At 35.8% G+C, this 21,908-nt stretch overlaps 1 pseudogene across 1 annotated transcript; it reads left to right on the plus strand.

Moving 5' to 3' along the window:
• The first annotated feature begins 6,089 nt into the window (after positions 1-6,089).
• On the plus strand, positions 6,090-9,885 carry LOC149533270 (pentatricopeptide repeat-containing protein At1g11290, chloroplastic pseudogene; annotated as a pseudogene). Its single transcript, XR_016357831.1, has one exon. The product of XR_016357831.1 is annotated as a pentatricopeptide repeat-containing protein At1g11290, chloroplastic pseudogene (transcript).
• Positions 9,886-21,908: the final 12,023 nt, after the last annotated feature.

Consider the following 21,908-nt stretch of genomic DNA (forward strand, 5'->3'; position numbering starts at 1 on the left):
TTCATGCATGTATGATGATTATTCAATGTTTTCAATTATCAATGATGATTAGTTATATGGTTTATTATCACACGTGCTTTCTTATGAATACTTACCCCATACTGCATGTGTATGGTGTGCGTGTTTGTTTTCTTTATGTATGGTGTTTCTAATGTGGTTAAGGAAGGGAGTCGTAGTCACCTGCTAGTCGGGATCTATACGATGCACCACTTCCTGCCATTGTTTGTTTAGCTTAGAATATTGTGTCTGTACATGCGTGAATTTTATGCAGGTTGCAGGTACCGGGTATCGACTTCCCTGAATTGCCAGGATGAGCGTACCCTATCACTTTATCTCAATGGTAAGAGAGGGGAGATAAACTCGTAAGTCCAAATCCTAAACCCTTTAGCCAATTGTCCTAATTGATAATTAGGACAAGTATCTGAGTTAAGTACTCTCCGAATACATCAAATGATGTTATTTCGTGATTATAACCCTTTTTGTTTGATTTAGTATGTATTCTTCTATGATGGGTTTTCATATGTTGCTTTATGAGTCCTTGATGTATTTTCTATTAATTAAGTTTAATTAAAAGGATTAATTAATGATTTAATTTAATAAAAAATTATTATGATATTTTAATATTTAATTGTATTTAATTAATTGAGAAATTAATTAAATAAAAAGAATTAAATTTGGAAATAAAAGTTTTAAGTATAATTTTAGAATGTGATAATATTTATTTAATTTAATAATAATATATATTTAGAGTTCATTTTTAAATAAATGCTAAATATTATTATTAATTGAATTAATAAATATTTTATCAATTAAAGTTTCTTAAATAAATTAAAAGTGGAAAAGATATTAAATTATTAAAGGTTTCTAGATCGCATGATCTAAGCATGAGTTTAAATATAAAAGAAATTAATTAAAACGATTAATTAATGATTTAATTTAATAGAATATTATTATGACATTTTAATATTTAATTATTTTTTTATTTAAATTGAGAAATTAATTAAATGAAAGGAATTAAATTTGGAGATAAAAGCTTTAAGTCTAAATTTAGAACTTGATAATATTTAGTTAATTTAATAATAATATATTTAGAGTTCATTTTTAAATAAATGCTAAATATTATTATTATTTGAGTTAATAAATATTTTTACCAATTTAGTTTCTAAAATAATTTAAAAAGTGAAAATATAATTATTTAATAAAAGATTCTAGTTCGCATGACTTATGCATAAGATTAAATAAAAGAAATTTATTAAAAGATAAAATAAGTGAAAATAATAATGTTACTTTAATTTCATAAAGTGCGCATGAGATTAAAAGCAATAAAGATTAAAAATAGAAGTCAAGTGGAATATTAAATAAAGTTATTTAATAATTCAACTTAATATGCATGAAAGATGAATGCAAAAAAAAAAAAAAAAGATAATAAAGGTTAATTTGGAGTTAACTGAGTTGTGCAAAGAGTCTTCTCGGGTAAACGCACAATTAGTGCCCCGATTTGAGGAGAAATTGCTTATCAAACTTTGGGGGGTTCATTTTTTGAGGGACACAAATTGGGACACGAATGGGGACAAGGAATTTGGGGAAGACAGAAATTTTGGGAGACAACTTTTGGAAGCGAATTTCAGAAGAGGAATTCTAGGAAAGATTTTTAGAGAAAAGTAATTGAAGAGAAGCAAATTCTCTCACAGTTTTCGGGGGTTTCATGTTAGCATCAGGACCAGGTAGGGTCTTGTGCTTTGATTGTTGATTAAATACGTAATTTCTCTTTCCTGTCTTCTCCGTGTTTGTGGATTGTACATTTGAATTCTTTGTGATGAAAGCTTCAATATTTCAATATTGTAAATTATTAAATGCTTGTCAATATATTCGGCATACGTAGAGATTAAAAGAGTGATCAGGAATCCTCGTTCGATAGATTAAAGAAATTTAGATTTGAACGGGGAAGGGTTGAATTTTAAATTTAAAAAAAAAAAAAAAAAATTTAAATTATAGATTGAAAATTTGAATAGTTAATATTGTTTTCTCTATTAGATTACATATGTGAATGTTTAAAAAATAAATAAATAAATAAATAATAAAAAATAAAAATATTAAAAAAAAATAATAATAATAATAAATTTTTTTAATATTAATGGGAGGGGGCGGGAATACCCACACCCCCCCCGTATCGCTCCGGCAGCTCTGCCGTCCCTGTCGCAGAGTACTGCGGCAGCGGCAGTGCAGAGTACTGTCGGCGGCCGCAGTCCTCTGTGGCAGGCCGTAGGCGGCCTTTGTGTATAAGCCGGCGGGCTTAAAAAAATTATGCAATTTTTTTTATATATTCATTTTTTTTAGTTAAATTAATGTTATTAAAAAGGGTTTTTATTAATATTTAAAACTTTTATTAATAAATTTTAATATGTTTTTTTTATTTAATAATGTTTTAATAATAATCTTTATTAATATTTAATAATTAAATATTAATGCATTTAATATAGTTTTTTTTATGTAAGTATTAATTTATTAATTAATTTTTGGATAAATATTAATAAATTAGTAATTAATGTAGATATTAAAATAAGTAATTAAGAACAGTGATTATTGATTAAATTAATTGAAATTAGTTTAATTAAATTTAATTAATAATGAAAATTGTTAATAGAACTGTAGATTTATATAGGATTGATTTTTAGTTAAATTGAAATTTCTTATTTAAAATAATAGGTCATCATTTCAGTAATTAAATAAATAAATTTCTTCTAATTATATTGATTAATTGACTTAGAATCAAAAGTAAAGTAATTGTACAATTTTATTCGAATATCTATATGGGTTATATTTATATGTTAATTATGAGACAAATGGGTTAACGAGTAGGTCAAACTGTGAACTTATTTTCGTGAAAACATACGTTAAACTAAAAACAAAAATATTACACTTAACCTGATTACATACGTTCAAATCAATCTAGCAGTGAGAATATGAACTATATTGTTTTGTTATATTGTCTATGTTTTGAGGTTTTGGGGTTTGTTCTAGTATTGACCAGTTTAGGTTGTTACCAGAGGCTCGGTGATTGTGAATGTGATGTTATGATTTGTTCTCGATCTTTTCAAACCAACCAAGGTAATGTGATAGTATGCTCTATGATGGATGTATTTACTGTTTGTTATTGCTTTCCAATTTCCTTGTGTGAAGCTGAGGTGTATGTATTTGAGATACCTGACTTAACCATTTTCGAGTCTCGATCAGTTATATTGATAACCATTTTTGAGTCTCGATCAGTTATACTTGGATTGCTTTTCGGTCGCTTGAGAGGACTGAAGTGTTTGTTATGTTCTTGATGATGTCATGTTTTGACTTGACCATTTTGGAGTCTTCGATCAGTATTGTAATTTACTATTGGGATACTTTCTAGTTGCTCATTGGAGAACCATTGGATTTCGTGATTTATCATTGATGCCTTCAGTTGCTGATAGAGAACTATCGTGATCATATGATTATTATTGGATGCTTAGCTGTTGCTCATGAAGAACTGATGTAATTTTGTGGCTTATCTTTTATGATGTCTTTTCAGTTGCTTGTATAGGACTGAGGTGGTTTTATTATGATTCTTTGATTTATGATTTCATGAGCCTAGGGTAGGTTATCTATGTGTAGAGTCGGAAAGTGGCTTGCAATGGGGATCGGGGCCCTAAGAGGCTGCCTGGAGTAACCCATTGTAAGTTTTTTTAATAAGTGAAAACATTTACACTAAATAAGGGAAAATAAACCTAATAAGATAATTGTATGTTCTCTCCCATGCCTTGAGTGCTAGTACAGACTAGGATGGGGTAGAGAGAACGCTTGGTTACGACCTTGCACTCCATAGTATGCCTCGTCAGTACGAGAGGATACTAGTGGCCGCAGGGATCAGTAGGGACCCGAGATTCCTAAGGGATTTCTCGGGTAACTTCTACGTGACTTTTGCGATGACACTTTCCCGCTTGCATATTAGGTTTCCTATGTGTCTTGTGGTACCTCTGGGATTTAGATGTCGATCTTTTTAGGAACCCTTGAGTTAGCATACTTATAGGATTTCCTGGACTTAGAGAGTATTTATGATTATAGGTTTTGTTATCCTATTTGGGACTTGAGACTATCTCCTCAGCGCGGTGGGAGTGGACCATTTAGGTTCCACGCGGTCGGGTGGTAGTGCTTTTACTCTTACCATTGAGATCCGTTCCGTGGTCACCATGGCTGGAGTTTTCGTGATTGGGATTTACCTTCACTATGTCCTTGGATTATTATGATGGATGGTTAGATTTTATGTTAGATGTTTTATCATTATGGATGTATGGACATATCAAGTATGGTGAATAGTTTTGTATATATCTTTACTGTACTTTGTATCATGGATTCATGGAGGTTGATGTATTTCTATTATTACATATGTATATTCTTTTAAGCCTTTCATACCCTGTGACTTGTATAGTGGATGATTGAGCATTCCGAATTAATTTGCCGAGAGGCATTCGGAACAAATGTATATTATGGACATGGGACTTTCTGATTATTCTTTCATATGTATGTGATAGTTGTTAGACTTAGAATTAATTAAATTTAAACGTGACTCAACGTCTTGGGATCTTTAAGAAATGTAACTTACAATGTATGTTGTCAATGATTACATGTTATTGCTTCCGCTACTATGTGTTTGATGTGTACGTTATACTTCTTGTTAAAAAAAAAAAAATGTTTAGCAAACTTAGTAAAACTTTAGGTTAATTCTTTTGGATCCCTTGGCGGGGCGTTACACTACTTAAGAGGCATAAATAAATTGCTCAAAAAATTTCTTTCTGAAATAAGCTAGATGTTGGGTAGGATAGCAAAATGCATTTTTTTATTTATTGATCTCATATTAGATAGTTGTTTAATTAAGGTGTTTATGTTGATTTATATAATATCTTATATAAAAAAAATTATATTATTAACCAATAGATAGCCTTTGCAAGAACTTTTCTTTTCCTTACAAATCTTTTTGCTAACCTGTTTGATTTGTTGAAGTTTCTATTTCTAATTCTAACTTTTATAGAAGACTCAATGTTTTGATTGGTGAAGACAAGAATTTTTTGGTTATAATCTAAATAATTTACCTAAAAATACAATACCATGGAAATTTATAAATTTTGCAACAAATGACAATATTCTATACTAAAATAATTTTATTTTATTCTATTAAACTTTCCATAATCTTCAACATTTGGTTTTGGAATATTCTATACTAAAATATTTTTTTTATTATTCTATTAAAATTTTCCATAATCTTCAACATTTAGCTTTGGAAAGAGTTGTTTTTTAAATTTTAATTTTAGTGATTTAGTATGTTTCTTTTAGAGTGATGTTTATAGGTTTACATATTTCTATACAACCCTTACATTTTCATACAACAAAATTATGTGTTGTATAATTATTTTATTTTATTTCCTTTTATTTGGTGCTATATAATTTTTGCAAACATAATTTGTTATTAAATATTCTAATTTGAACCAACCAAAATGCAATATTTTCTTTAATTATTAACACATTCTTATATTTTATAAACTTAAAATGTTAAATATTTAACATTCTAAAATTTTAAAAGTATTTTTCTTCATTGTTATTGGTCAAAACAATGCCCTTTTCTTCTTTGAGATAGTTAAATTATTAAAAAAAAATATTAAAACATCTCTATATTTTGGAAAGGTAGGAGTGAGTCCCTCTTTGCCACTTTGTATCAAACATTTATGCAATTTAATTTAATGATTTTGAGAGTTAAAGTTTTCTATTAAGAATCCATTTTCTAAAATGGTATTTCAAGAAATAAAATATCTATTGTTTAAGAATCATGCAAAGATCTAATAGCCTCCCAACAAACAACTATAGAAACAACTATAGAAATATTATTGTAATAAAACAATGTTGTTGAAAATTCTTTTATAAAATTAAATGTTGTTCTACTAGCTTCTTATTTATCATTTTTAGAATTACATATACTTTCATATAAAAGTTCTATCGACTTATTATTGTATGTAGATTTTGATTATTTGTTAAGCATCAATTATTTGTTAAACATTTGGCAGATGTTTGGACATTAAGCCAAGTTTTGTGGAGGTCAGTTGCTGTGATTAATGAAAGAGAAGAAGAGCCGAAAGAGAAACCGGCCACAGTAGTCGAAACTACTGGTTGATGCCATCTTGATACGCTTAAAAAACTATTAAATTTGCACAGGAAACTGGTCCAATGTAGCCTGATTATCTGCCATCAAGGGAACATGCCAGTGGCAATGCCATTGTGGTAGACAAAGACTGAAAGACACTGCATTTGTTTTCCAGTCTCCAACCACAAGCATCATGTTGAAGGAGGCGCTGCATAGTCTGCTAGCAACATACAATCCCCCTGAAGACTACTCTATATATCTTAAATTATTGCAGACCTGTATCATCAAGAAGACGCTTTCACAAGGGAAAGAAATTCACTCTTTTATCACTCACAGGCGATTCGGCTTTGCTATACGCACAACGTTTCATAATAAGCTTATTCTCATGTATGTCAAGTGCGGAAGTTTGGTGGATGCCAGAAAAGCCTTTGACTACATGGAAGAACGAGACAGCGTCTCATGGAATACGATCATTGCAGCGTACAGAAGACATGGGTTATCTCAAGAGGTCGTCGCCCTGTTTCACAAAATGCAACAAATAGGTTTCCAACCTGATCAATTTACGTTTGCTAACGTAATTCCAGCCTGTGCCAAAATGGGAGCTTTGGAACAGGGTATGCACATCCATCAGTGTGTAAAGGATAGAGGAATCTTGTCAAACGTTATGGTTGCAACTACTCTGCTAGACATGTATGCAAAATGTGGAAGGATTGACAAAGCCCGTGAACTGTTTGACAAAATTCCTCAAAGAAATGTAATCACATGGAATGCCATGATTTCAGGATATACACACAATGGTTTTTTTGAACAGGCTATGGAAGCTTTCAAGCAAATGCAAATGTCAGGTTTAAACCCAAACAACTCAACCTTTGTCAACATTCTGTCAGCCTGTGCCAAAATGGAAGCTTTGGAAGAAGGTATGGACATCCATCAAAGTATAAAAGATAGAGGAATATTGCCAGATGTTGTAGTTGCAACGGCTCTCGTAGACATGTATGCAAAATGTGGAAGCATAGACAACGCACGCGACTTGTTTGACAAAATCCCGCAAAGAAATGTGGTCTCGTGGAATGTCATGATTGCAGGATATGTAAAAAATGGATGTGCTGGGAAGGCTTTAGAAACTTTCGACCAAATGCAATTGACAGGCTTAAAGCCAAATTCCACAACCTTTATAAGTATCCTTCGTGCGTGCGCGAAATTAGGAGCTTTGGAACGGGGTATGGAAATCCATCAAAGTATAAACGATAGAGAGATTCCGTCAGACGCTGTTGTCTCAACTGCCCTGTTAGACATGTATGCAAAATGTGGTAGTATAGATAAGGCATATGAACTGTTCGACAAAATTGTTGAACGAGATGTGATCGCATGGACTGCGATGATTGCAGGATATGCACAAAATGGATTTGTCCAAAGGGCTTTAGAAACTTTCAAGCATATGCAATTGGTAGGGGTAAAGCCAGATTCCACAACCTTAATCAGCATCCTCCCTGCATGTGCCAAAATGGGAGCTTTGGAACTTGGTATGGACATCCATCGAAGCACAATTGAAGAGGGTATTTGGTCAGATCTTGTAGTTGGAAATGCTCTAGTAGACATGTACGCAAAGTGTGGAAGGATAGACAAAACACGTGAACTGTTTATAGGATTGCCTCAAATAGATACTGTCTCATGGAATGCGATGATTGCTGGATATGCCCAAAATGGATTTCCCGAGAAGGCTTTAGAAACTTTCAACCAAATGCAATTAAAAGGTGTCAAGCCGGATTCCACAACCATTGCGACTATCCTCTCCACCTGTGCCAAAATAGGAGCTTTGGAACAGGGCATGGACATCTATCAAAGCATAACGGATGAAATTTTGTCAGATGGTGTAGCTACAACAGCCCTAGTAGACATGTATGCAAAGTGTGGAAGTATAGACAAGGCACGTGAACTCTTTGAAATAATGCCTCAGAGAGATGTCATTTCTTGGAATGCAATGATTGCCGGGTATGCACAAAATGGATTTGTTGAAAAGGCATTGGGAACTTTCAAGCAAATGCGATTAGTAGGATTAAAGCCAGATTCCGCAACCTTTGCTAGCATACTCCCTGCCTGTGCCAAAATGGGAGCCTTGGAACAGGGTATGGACATCCACCAAAGCATAATGGAAGGCGGATATTTTATAGACATTAAAGTTGGAAACGCTCTGGTAGACATGTATGCGAAATGCGGAAGCATACGCAAGGCACGTGAACTGTTTGACAGAATGCCTCACAGAGATGTCATCTCATGGAATGCAATGATAGCAGGATATGCACAAAATGGGTTTTGCAAGGATGCTCTCAAAATCTTTGAATTAATGAACCACTCTGGAATATATCCTGACATTGTAAGCTTTGCATGTGTTCTATGCGCATGCAACCATGCAGGTTTAGTGGATGAAGGCTGTACCTACTTCAATCACATGAGAAACCCTTATTGTATTACACCCACAGTTGATCACTATGTGTGCATGGTTGACCTTCTTGCACGTGCTGGCTATCTTGAGCACACCTTAAAATTTATCATTAAGATGCCAGTTAAAGCTGTGACAGCTGTATGGCTATGCTTTCTTGGTGCCTGTAGAACACATATGAATATAGGCTTAGGAGTATTTTCAGCAATGCTACTTTTTGATTTGGATCCCAAAAATGCCGCAAGTTATGTTCTCCTCTCAAACATCTATACAGAATCAGGCAGGTGGAATGAGGTTCAAATGATACGGAAGTTGATGAGAGATAGAGGAATTAGAAAGATTCCTGGATGTAGTTGGATTGAAAATTATAAAATAGTACATGCTTTTTGTGTAGGAGACAGATCACATCCACAGACAGGGGAGATCTATGCAAAGTTGGAGGAATTGGCTTTGGAGATGAAGGCAGCAGGATACATTTCAAATCCAAGACAGTTACCTAATGATGTAGAAGAGGAGGAGAAAGAATTATTTCTGGGCCACCATAGTGAAAAATTGGCTGTTGCTTTTGGTTTGTTAAACACACCCGCTGGAACAACTATTAGAGTTGTTAAGAACCTTCGAATATGTACTGATTGCCATACTTCAATGAAAATTATCTCCAAGATTGTTGGAAGAGAAATTGTTGTGAGAGATGTTAACCGTTTCCACCATTTTAAACAGAGAAAATGTTCTTGTGGAGATTATTGGTGATGCTAAATGAATCAATATGGAAAATAGGCTTGTATTATAAATTTTTACATTATGTTGCACTTGAAGTAATGACGAACCAACGAGGTTTGTTTTTCAGGTTTGTTTTGTTTGTTATTTGATTTTGAATGATTGGCAATGTAGAGCATGCTTTCAGCTTCATAAATCAAACCCATGGAGTGCAATGCAGGTCACTGCTTGTATACTGGATTGGGTACAATTTGCCCATGTATGAAATGGAAAGCTAGAGGTAGTGGAGACTGGAGAAAAACAGCTGCTGAGGAATACCACAAGTAAATGGAAAAGTATTTAACTAGCTGAAAATGGGAGATGAAGGATCATAATCAATCTTTGATGTTTTTATTGTTCGTTTGTTCTCAGATTAATCATGTTATCTTCTGCTTACATCACATCAATCATTTAAATTTAAAGTGTGCATGTCAAGCGAGGTATGTAATTTTATACATGTGTATGCTGATTTATTCCATTTATGGATAAATTATTTCAAATCTTTGGTTGGTCACAACCCTTCTAAAAATTCTAGTTTGATGATACAATGGTAGTGAAGGCTCATGCTCTTGTATTGGGTGGCTCAAACAATTTGGTGAAAGACTTCCATCGGAATTTTATTTTCTTATTTTCATTAGTTAAAATTGACCTCTAACAATTGATCTGGATTATCTTTGGCTATTAGATTTGTGAATTTAAATTTTAATTAAAAATTAATACAATTAATATAATAAGTAAAAGTACAATTCTATTAATCTTGTAATTAGCAAATATACATGACACCTAAAATATTCACTTTATGAGGTTTGTAAATTGGTCTTAGAGAGCATAGAATTATGATTGTATATCTAAAATTAAAATCACAATTTATACTACATCTCACTAACATATTTATGGGATTACATAATTGTGTATGATGAGATTTTATAAATTGATCTCAATGAGATGAGTATTTGAAGGTTTTTAAGAAATAGTTAAATAAGATAATAATTCGGAGTGACAATAAACTTAAAAATGAAGAATCTAAAAATATTCAGATTATAAGAAATATAGTTGAAACATTCATAAGATTAAAATAATTGTAATGTAACATCCTATTTTCCTAGTCCTTAATTTTCTTATATTTTATCAATAAGCTATCTACATAATTACATTGTAATGTACCCATGCGGATGGTGGTATGATTGGACGGTAGAACTCCTCTAGTTCCTGTGTATGGCTATACGTGCGGTCAAGATGGGTGTACTATGTAATGATCCCAGATACACAGAGATCTGATTTGCACTTAGTTGTGCCCGGCAGAGAAGGAATTGGCAATTTGCATGTCCGTATGGTGAGCCAGTAGAAGGTACGAAGGCTGTATGATGCAATGTGATCTAGAGCGATGCGATATTGGTGCAAGCGTATGGTATAGAGGACAAGTTCATAAAGTGATGGCAAACTGTGTAGAAGTGAGCGGTCGTATGGTGATGGTAGACTATGCGGAGTTGAGTGGTCGTATGACAATGCTTGACCGTATGGTTGTCTAGTCGTATGGAAATTCTTTGGAAGAGGCATACAATGGAGATGATTGGTGGAGCAGATTGTTGTTCGGTTGAGATGAGTAGGACTATACGACAGGGGGGGTCTTGGAGTAGACCATACTTAGCCTTTGTTGCCAAGTGATAATGGTTGGTGTGTCATTGCAAGTGTATAGAATATAACAATGGTATTTGAGCAAGAATTGATACTTGTTGGCAATGTAAACATATACGTCTAGATAGATGAAAGAGAGTATGCACAAATTCAGATACTCAGAATTCCTAATCACAGAGACACCATAATTGGTTATCACCAAAGACAACTTAATTGCATCGAGCTTTAAATAATGAAAGTACTTAGATTGCAATGGGTACTAGACGAGATCCACGCAAATTCAAAGCAGTCACCAAATGGTGATGATTGACAGATATCACCACAAGTGAAATATTTGTATGATATTTCCAACCGCAGAATAGGGTGGTGTCAAACCACCGAAATTGCAACAAGTAGAGTAGGGAGGGTCTTCCACTTCCAAAACTATGCATGAACTACCTTAAGCCTCCAACTTCCATAAAGTACAAAGCAAAATCAAATCCAGTCAATGAACAATTACAATGTCCTTCCATCACTTTATAAAGGCCTCCAAGAAGCATCTAGAGATTTATAAATATAGGCCGACAATATTATTATTATTATTATTATTTGGGTCCCATGTTTATTAATTAATTAATTGTGAACTTTATTATTTAATTTAATTATGAGACAAATTAATTAATTACATTAAAATTGGGGACATCACAAATCCTCGCTGCCCAAAGATTGCTTGCCCTCAAGCAATCCGTAATTGAATGAAAGGCCATCAGGTCCAGGGTCCAAAACCAATCGCGTCAGCGGAAAGACTGCATTGACATCAATCTTTTTCCGCTGTGAGAAAATGTCATCAAACTTTCACTGCACCACTCTGATTTTATCTTCCTCAAGTTTGAAGTTGCCAGGATTCCAAAGATGTTAGTCTTGAAATTCATCGATGTAATCCTTCCCACCATCCTGTTCATGATGAAGTCCCGCACACTGGATAATTGCACTTATGCATGCCTTGGACAACATTGATGTATTGACTTCATAATTAAATAACGGTAGCAATTGTTCACCTTTCGGTTCATGATTCCATTTATGTGACTCAAGATCATTATCCATGTTCTCTTGAAGATTAATAGCCTTGCTCTCATTCCATACACTAACCACATTTTGAGGGTTCACTTTAATAATGGCTTGGTTCAGATCTGCTATTTTGTCTTGTTCCTTGACGACTTTCTTTTCCTTTGAATCATCAACAATTTCTCCATATTCAATCTTCTGATTGTCTTGAGATTTTTGTTGTTCTTTCTTTGAAGGGGCAAGTAGAGACTTTTGCTTGTCCATGTCTTCTTTTGTTTGTATGACTTCATCTTGTAGCTACTTATCAATCTCCTGCTTTAGCCCATTGTTGAAGAGTATATTATGTTGAGACGACGGATACTTCATTCGCAACTCTATATAATCTTTTAGAGATATGTCCTCCCATCTACCAATCACCAATATTGCTTAATTTGCTTCAGTGACTCAACCAAGGTGGGTGTTTGAAATTCCTGATGCTTGACCCTAGAAGTGAAGGTCGTAGTCATCATCAACTGTCTTGTGCTTGCCAAGAGGTTACATGTTTCCTTTGCTTGTTTGTAGAACCTTTGTTGATTCCTTAACTCTCATAGCATATCACTCAAACCATCGCTCGACTCCATGATTTGATCTAAAATCCTAACAGGCTGGCAAGATCACTAGCTCTGATACCACTGTAATGTACCCACGTGCATGGTGGTATTACAATACGGTAGAACTCTAATTCCTGTGGATGGCTATACGTGTAGTCAAGATGGGTGTACTATATAATGTTCCCAAATACATAGAGACCTAATCTACACTTAGTTGAGCCTGACTGAGAAGGAATTGGCAACTTGCATGTTCGTATGGTGAGCCAGTAGGAAGGTACAGAGTCCGTACGATGCAATGTGATCTAGAGTGGTACAGTTATGGTGCAAGTCTATGGTATAGAGGACAGGTTTGTAAAGTGATGGTAGACTGTGCAGAAGTGAGTGATTGTATGGCAATGCTTGACCTTTTTTTTGTCTAGTTGTACAAAAATGCTTTGGAAGAGGTGTAGGGTGGAGATGATTGGTGGAGAAAATTGTCATTTGGTAGAGATGAGTAGGAGTATATGGCAGGGGAAGGGGGATCTTGGAGTAGACTGTACCAACTAATAATGGTTGGTGCACCGTTGCAGGTGTATAGGAAATAACAATGGTATTGAGCAAGATTGATAGTTGTTGGCAATGAAAACATATACGTCCAAATAGTTGAAAGGGAGTATGTTGAAATTCCGATACTCAAAACTCTTGATCACACAAATGCCATAATTGCTTATCACCAAAGACAACAACTCAATTGCATGGAGCTTCAAATAATGAAAGTACTTCAATTACATATGGGCATCAGACATGATCCGAGCATATTCAAAGAAGTTGCCGAATGGCGACGGTTGGTAGATCTCACGCACAAGTAAAATATTTGTATGATATTTTCAACCATAGAATAAGGTGATGCCAAATCACCAAAACTGCAATAGGCAGACTAGGGAGGGTCTTCAACCTCCGAAACTATGCACAAACTACCTTCAGCCTCCAACCTCCAAAAATTACAAAGCAAAATCAAGTTTAATCCATGAACAATTGCAATGCCCAACCATCACTTTATAAAGGCCCCCAAAAATCATCTAGAGATTTACAAATAAAGGCCGACAATATTATTTATTTTATTAATTTGGGTCCCATGTTTATTAATTAATTAATGGTGGACTCAATTATTTAATTTAATTATTAGACCAATTATCTTATTTATGACATTAAAACTAGGGACATCACACATATGCATGAAATTAATGGTTATAACAAATTAATCGCGTTCACATGAAATGCCTTAGATACCAACGATTTACTTCCTTCACTTAATTACAAATAAAAACAAATAAATCACATGTAAGAGTGATCATTAACTAACTGGAACATTTAACAATCACTTCATATAACTGAAAGAAGTAATTGTAATTGCATATATCTAGCTAAACTTGAAATAAAGCATGAAAGGAAATGCAAATACCAACTAAGATTGAATCACATCAGGCTAAGAAATGTAGGCTCATTCTATCTTGCGCAAGTCTTAGCATTGGTGGAGAGGAGAAGCATTGTCAGAGGCTTAACCACCCAACTATGAACCTGGTGTGTCCTCCACTCATTTTCAACTAAGAATGGCCCTACCTTGCACGATATAAGGCACGTGTACACCATCTCGTCTTGCCACTTGAGCATCCTCGTGTTAGAGTGTCAAGTATGCAGTTGGCTAGACCATGGAACCCTCCTAACAGCCTATTCATCCAATTGCAATTTTTTTGACATCTAGTGACTCTAACAGCATCGTTTGCCACTAAAAACCTACCCTGGCCATGGATTTATGTGGACACTATGTGCCCAACTACCCACCGCTTGACTTGACAAACAAGACATCACCCAATACTCCCCACCATAAGCTAACTAGATTACCATTTGCAGTCTACAAATTTTTTAGTTTGATTTTGATATTAATTTCTATTTTATGCAGAGAATTGTTTAATCCATCCTACATAGATCACACCACACATCTGTTACATCCCAATTTTTGGCTCAATTTTAAATGTTCCTTTATAGCCGTTGAGGCCTCATGCGAAGTTTAGTGGATGGTTAAATTAGTTATTCGCTATGGTTTCATGTGAAAATCAAGTGTTGGTTCCTTGTTATGATCTCATGGGCAATTGGAATATTGGTTAATCGTTACGATGATATGAATTGGAAATAGATGGCTAATATGATCATATGCTACGATAATTTTGACTATGTAAAATGATGAGCAATATGTTGGTACCATGATAAATTTTCACTTGCAGTAATGTGGCCAAGGGGGGAAAGCATTGTTGGAGAAGGATTTGGGCACGGGGCACCACCTACCATTGAGCCAACAGGTATGGGTCTTGACCACCATGGCTAAGGGAAAACAACTAGGCAAGTAGGCGAGCAATAAGGGACTATCATGAGCTAACCAAGTCAAGACATTTAGTAAGACAATAAAAGTATTCACTTGAGCAAGAGCAAACTAAGAACGATTGTATTTTACATTAGTAAGTAAGCTATCATTGTAATTATTCCATCTTGAGTTAATGTTTTATTATTATTTCCATTTCGTGGCAATGAGTTTAATATTATCTCATCTTGTCGACCCTTTGTATATACTATAAATATCAACTTTTGGCAATATTCCAATATTCTTATTATTGCTTCTTAGCAGTAGTTTCATCATATCATCTTGAGTGGCCATATTTCTATATTATTTCATTGGCCTTTTACTATTTCAATGGTCACTTTAATATTATTGCCTGTAATGTCCCATTTTTTTGGAGGAGCTAATTATAAAGTTATCAATTAAAAAAATATATATTACAAGGTAACTTTATAAATTAAATAAAAAAAATCTTCTAGAGGTTGCTGGAAGAAGCGGAGAAAAATTAAAAAGGAGGCCGACCTATCAAGGAAAAAAGAATAAATAGGCATTGAGGGCTCATTTCCTATCATCAAGTTTTATTATTGAATTTTTGCTGATGTGCATTATGGAGCCTAGGGTTTCTGCAAGTAGTCACAATTGGCCATTGAGAACGAAAACTTTCAATTGGTACACAATTTTGAGAGTGTGAAAGATCACTTGAATTATTGCAGCTGTGAGAAGGATATTTCAGTCCTTTCACTTGTGCTTTATTGCTGGTTTGGAGTTTCCAGTGGAGTTGCACTTTCACCATATCATCTTCAACATTCAATCTCCACCATTTGATCAATCTAGTGGCCTATTGGTACGGATCATTACAGTGGTATCAGAGTGGTTCCCTGCCAACCTGATAGGGTTACCCAACCACCATTTAATTTAGTTTACAAAAGAACCAACATAACTGAGAATATGGCTGAGAGACATTCTCAAAGCCCATCCAAAAGTGTGCGAGATGATGAGACTTTATAACAACATGAGAGGCTTCTACAATCAATAGAGGCAAGTACACAGGCAATGATGGTTATGATGCAACATTTGATTGGAGAAAATGGGAGGAATAATCATAATAATGACCAGGATGACAGGAGCATAGCAGGATCACAACATAGGACACGGTCTGGAACAACTGACAGACCCACATGTCCTACATTCAGAGAAGAAACTCCAGCACGCACACTTGATGCTATGATAACAGATATTGTAGATGAACTCCAACAAGCAAGGAATGAGTGGGATTCATTACCAGAATATGTACAGGATGGATGGATATTTGACAGGTACTTGAACTATAGAGCTGCCAGGCAGAAGCAAGTAGATAAACACGGTGAGTTGCAACAAGTCACCAACAAGTTGGTATTACCCAATTTTGATGGCAGTGGAAAAATGGCTGCTCGTGCTTGGATTCATAAGGTGGATACTTTCCTATCTTTGAAGACAATGACAAAATTTGAAGCACTCAAGTATGCCACTTTACACTTAGATGGGGCAGCACATGATTGGTGGACACATGGCATGATCACATTGCAACACAATCAGGTAACCACTTATCAGGAGTTTGTGGATAGATTGATAGAAAGGTTTGATAAAAAAAATCTTGAAGTTTATTTCTAGGAGTTAGCCCAGTTGAGATAGTTAGGAGGCTTAGAACAATTTATCAATGACTTCCAGAAGCTTGCAGTGATGGCGCCTGACATTTCAAAAAGGAGGCTAGTCATTTTATTCACAGAGGGATTAACTGAACCACTCAAGGGGTGGGTAAAGGCCTTTGATCCTCCTACATTATAGGAAGCCATGAAGAAAGCCCGCAGTATGGAACTTGCAGCTCTAGCAAACCGGTTTAGTTCAAAGAGTTCTTCATCATTTAGAGATAACAAAGGGGAATTCAGCAAGGGTAAAGAGAAGGTTAGTGACTCAAAAGAAAAGCTAGCTGCACCTTGGGATAAGGAAACACTTAATGACCTGCGTAGGAAGAAGCTATGCTTCTTTTGCAAAGGTCCCTATGAGTTTGGTCATGATTGTCCTATGAAGCCTAAGGGGAAGGCTAATCGGGTGATGTGGGCTCATTACGAAGGTTTAGATTCAAACATCTAAAAGAACCATGATGAGGATCCTAATGAGGTAGAGGGTGAACAAGAGGTAGATAGTGCTGAGAAAAAAGAGGCTCCAGAGATACATTTACAAGAGGCATGTCTGTCTAGTATTCAAAGAGAGGGATCTTTCAGATTTCGGGGAGTCTTGGCAGGACAAAAGATTATTACTCTGTTGGATATAAGTGCCATGCATAATTTCATTGATGCACAATTTGTGGAGAGGTGTGAACTCATTACTGAGGAGTTCGAGGGACTGAGAGTTAAGGTAGCTGATGGATATACTCTTCGTTGTGATAGGATGGTGCGAGATCTACCTTTGTGCCTGAACAACTATGAGTTTAAGGCGGACTATCATGTGGTCAACATGGGTGACATGGACATAGTACTTGGGATGCAATGGCTACATTCTTTGAAGGAGGTTACCTTGAGATTGGAGGATATGGAGATACGATTTGTGGTGGATGGCAGGACTCATGTGCTGAAGGCTATCCGTAATGGTGATGTCAGGACTATCTCATTTAGGTGGTTGGAGAGATTAACCAAACATAATAATATAGAGTGGGCGGCAATATGCGCTTTTATGCCTACCTAGGAGGGGCAACATAAGATTAAATATCATCCAGATATTCAAAATTTGAGAATCAAGTATGGGAAGGTATTCAGTGAGATTCCACCAGGCAGGCCACCAGACAGAGGTATTGAGCACATCATCGAGTTGGAGGAAGGTGCTAAGCCTGTCATGATCACACCATACCGGCACCCAAAACGACTCAAAGATGAGATCGAGAGGACCATCAACAAGTTGCTAGCAATGGGACACATCAGACCAAGTAAGTCACCCTTTGCATCTTCTGTTGTTTTGGTAAAAAAGAAGGATGGTAGTCTATGAATATGTATTGATTACAGGGTGTTGAATAAGAGAACTATAAAGAACAAGTATCCCATCCCACGCATCGATGAGTTGATAGATGAATTACATTGGTCTTGTTATTTCACAAAAATTTATTTGAGATCAGGCAATCACCAGATCAGAGTTCGAGAGCAGGATATTGAAAAAACTGCTTTTAGATGTCATTACGGGCATTTCGAGTTTGTAGTCATGCCTTTTGGTTTGACTAATGCACCTACCACTTTTCAGTCCACTATGAACAAGGTCTTCCACCATCAATTGAGGAAATTTGTGCTAGTGTTCTTTGATGATATTTTGATCTATAGCAGGACATGGCAGGAACATTTAGAGCACTTGGAGACAATATTAAGCATTTTACAGAGCAAGTCCTTGTATGCCAAGGAGTCCAAATGTGATTTGGGGATGACAGAATTGTTGTATCTTGGACACATCATTAGTGTGGAAGGAGTGCGAATGGATCCTGAAAAGATCTGTACTATTGTTGATTGGCCACCACCAGAGAACCTTACACAATTAAGAGGGTTCCTTGGTCTATGTGGATTCTATCACAGGTTTTTTAGTGGCTACTTATGACATGCAGTGCTCATGACAGATTTGCTGAAGAAAGGGGTATTTGTGTGGACTCGGGAGGCACAAGAGTGTTTTATGCGGTTCAAGGAAATAATGACTACATGCCCAGTATTAGCATTACCTGATTTCACAAAGCCATTTGAGCTTCAATGCGATGCTTCTGGAGAGGGAGTTGGTGTTGTACTCATGCAAGACAAGCATCCTATAGCTTATGAGAGTAGGAAACTCAGAGGGGCTGAGAGATCATTCAACATATATGATAAGGAGATGTTGGCCATCATACATGCCTTGGCCAAATTCAGACATTATCTTGTAGGCAACAAATTTTGTATTAAAACTAATCATAATAGTTTGAAGCACTTTTTGGGACAGCGGGACTTGAATGATCGTTAACAGAAGTGGGTGAGTAAGTTATAGGTATATGATTTTGATATCACATATGTTAAGGGGACATAGAATATTGTTGCAGATGCTTTATCCCGTAGGCCACACCTCACTTCTATGATTCAAATATCAGAGGATTGGCGACACTTGATTGTAGAAGAATATGCCAAAGACACGTGGGCCTCTGCTATAGTGGAGGGGACAACAATCGACAACAGATACACTCTCATAGATGATTTGATCATTTACAAGAATAGGATTTACTTAGTCCCTTGATCGAAAGTGAAGCAGTTGATTTTGAGAGCATTCCATAATTCACCTACAACAGGCCATCCTGGGTATTTCAAGACTTACAGGTTAGTACGGGAACGGTTCACTTGGAAGGGACTTAAGGCTGATGTTTTGTAGTATGTGCGTGAGTGTCATGTTTGCTAGCAGAACAAACAAGAGCACACTTATCCAGCAGGGCTCCTACAGGCACTTCCTATTCCTGACAGGAAGTGGGAGTGCATCTCTATGGGTTTTATTACGGGCTTGCTCAGGGCCTAGGGGCGCGACTGTATCTATGTGGTGGTGGATAGGCTGACCAAATATGCTCACTTCTTCCCTATTGCTACTACATACTCAACAATTCAGGTGGCAGAGGTCTTCTTCAGGGTGATTTTTAGATTACACAGTTTGCCTTGGAGCATTGTGAGTGACAGGGACAGCCGCTTCATGAGTCACTTTTGGTAGGAGATATTTCGGTTGTGTGGCACTGAGCTTACACCTAGTACCAGTTATCACCCACAGATTGATGGCCAAACAGAGATTGTAAACAAATGGGTGGAAGGGTATTTGAGAAATTATGTCATGGCAGATCAACAGCGAGCTTGGGTCAGATGGATATATCTTTGTGAGCATTGTTACAATACTGCATATCATATGACTATACAAATGACACCCTTCATGGCACTTTATAGTTATGAGGCACCTAGTTTCTTAGATTTGTTGTTGGGAGACAGTCGAGTACCCCATGCAGGTGAACTATTATAGGAAAGTAAGGATATAGTTGCTACTCTCAGAGACAACATTGCCAGAGCTCAGAACCAGGAAAAATAGTATGCAGACAAGAAGAGGACTGAGCATAGTTTTGAGGTAAATGATATGGTTTACCTCATGTTGCAACCATATAAGCAGTCCACTCTCAAGAAGAGTGGTACAGAGAAACACAAGCCACACTATTATGGACCATTCAAGTTCATCAAATGAGTTGGTGAGGTGGCTTATGAGTTGGAGCTTCCCACAGATAGTAGAGTGCACAATGTGTTTCATGTATCATGCCTCAAAAAGGCATTGGGTCAGAATGTGATGCCTTCTGCAGTATTATCTCCCTTGGATGATGAGGGAAAATTGATCTTAGTGCCAGAATCCATTATGGATAGTAGAGAGAAGTAGCTTCGCAGGAGAGTAATCGAAGAGTATCTAGTTAAGTGGAAAGATTTACCTATTGAAGATGCTACTTGGAAGAGAGAAGTGATTTTGCAGCATCCAACATTAAGATTGCTTGAGGCCAAGCAATTTTAGGAGGGTTGGACCTGTAATGTCCCATTTCTTTGGAGGAGTTAATTATAAAGTTATCAATTTTTTTAAAAAAATTACAAGGTAACTTTATAAATTAAATAAAAAAAATCTTCTAGAGGTTGCTGGAAGAAGCGGAGAAAAATTAAAAAGGAGGCCGACCTATCAAGGAAAAAAGAATAAATAGGCATTGAGGTCTCCTTGCCTATCATCAAGTTTTATTATTGAATTTTTGCTGATGTGGGTTGTGGAGCCTAGGGTTTCTGAAAGTAGTCACAATGGGCCATTGAGAACGAAAACTCTCAATTGGTATGCAATTTTGAAGGTGTGAAAGATCACCTGAATTATTGTAGCTATGGGAAGGATATTTCAGTCCTTTCACTTGTGCTTAATTGCTGGTTTGGAGTTTCTAGTGGAGTTGCACTTTCACCATATCATCTTCAGCATTTAGTCTCCACCATTTGATCAATCCAGTGGCCTATTGGTATGGGTCATTACATTGCCACATTGAATTGATGGCCTGTATCTTGTAACTCCTTTCTATCTTTGCAATCTTGCTCTTAACTGGGCATGCAACTGAGATGACAAAGTCTTTAGTGCGAAATCCCATTTTTTATATAACATTCTCATCTCTAGCAAAAGCATACCACCGTGAATAGAGTTACTACCTTCTCTCACTCTCTTTTCTGCTTGACAAATATCCGTGCAATCTTTATACACCCTTCTACAAATGTTGCTTCAATCATAATTCCATATTACAGTGCATAACCAGAGCGACATTAGCTGATCATTGCTTCTATAACCTTTGGAGTTGGGTATTCCGAACATCGTTCAAGAGCTGTTCATACCGTGCAAAAACAACTTTCAATCAGGTCATGTTATCATCTCTGTCTTGCTTGTGTATGTATGTTCAAATGAATCGTGAGGCTTAGTAGAAGCAATTGAAAAGATCTTGTAATGCTAATTGTATTGAACATGAAATGAATCAATGTTCACTCTTTATGCAGACACTGTATGAATGTACCTGAACTATGGCATCTCTCATCTAAGAAATTTTCTTTCAAAAGTATCATTAATAGGAGTGTGACTTATATAGGGGTATTTGAAATATACTCTTTGAGATAAGAAAACTACACTTTGTGAATCAAGATTGGTTTATGTTTTTAAATTCAATGCCATTGCATAATTGTCAAGCCCTTATAATAGATGTAATGGCTGCAAATATAAGGGCTTAGATATTTAAAAACTATCTTTACATCGCCAACACTAGAATGGTAGATGTATTGGTTGTACATATGGATGCTTAAACATTTAGATATCTTTTGTAATGCCAATGCCAAAATGGAAGGCATATTGGTC

This window comes from Cupressus sempervirens, chromosome 10, assembly GCF_028749045.1.
Source record: "Cupressus sempervirens isolate cs-2001-9-10 chromosome 10, ASM2874904v1, whole genome shotgun sequence".
In the NCBI taxonomy this organism is placed as follows: Eukaryota; Viridiplantae; Streptophyta; class Pinopsida; order Cupressales; family Cupressaceae; genus Cupressus; species Cupressus sempervirens.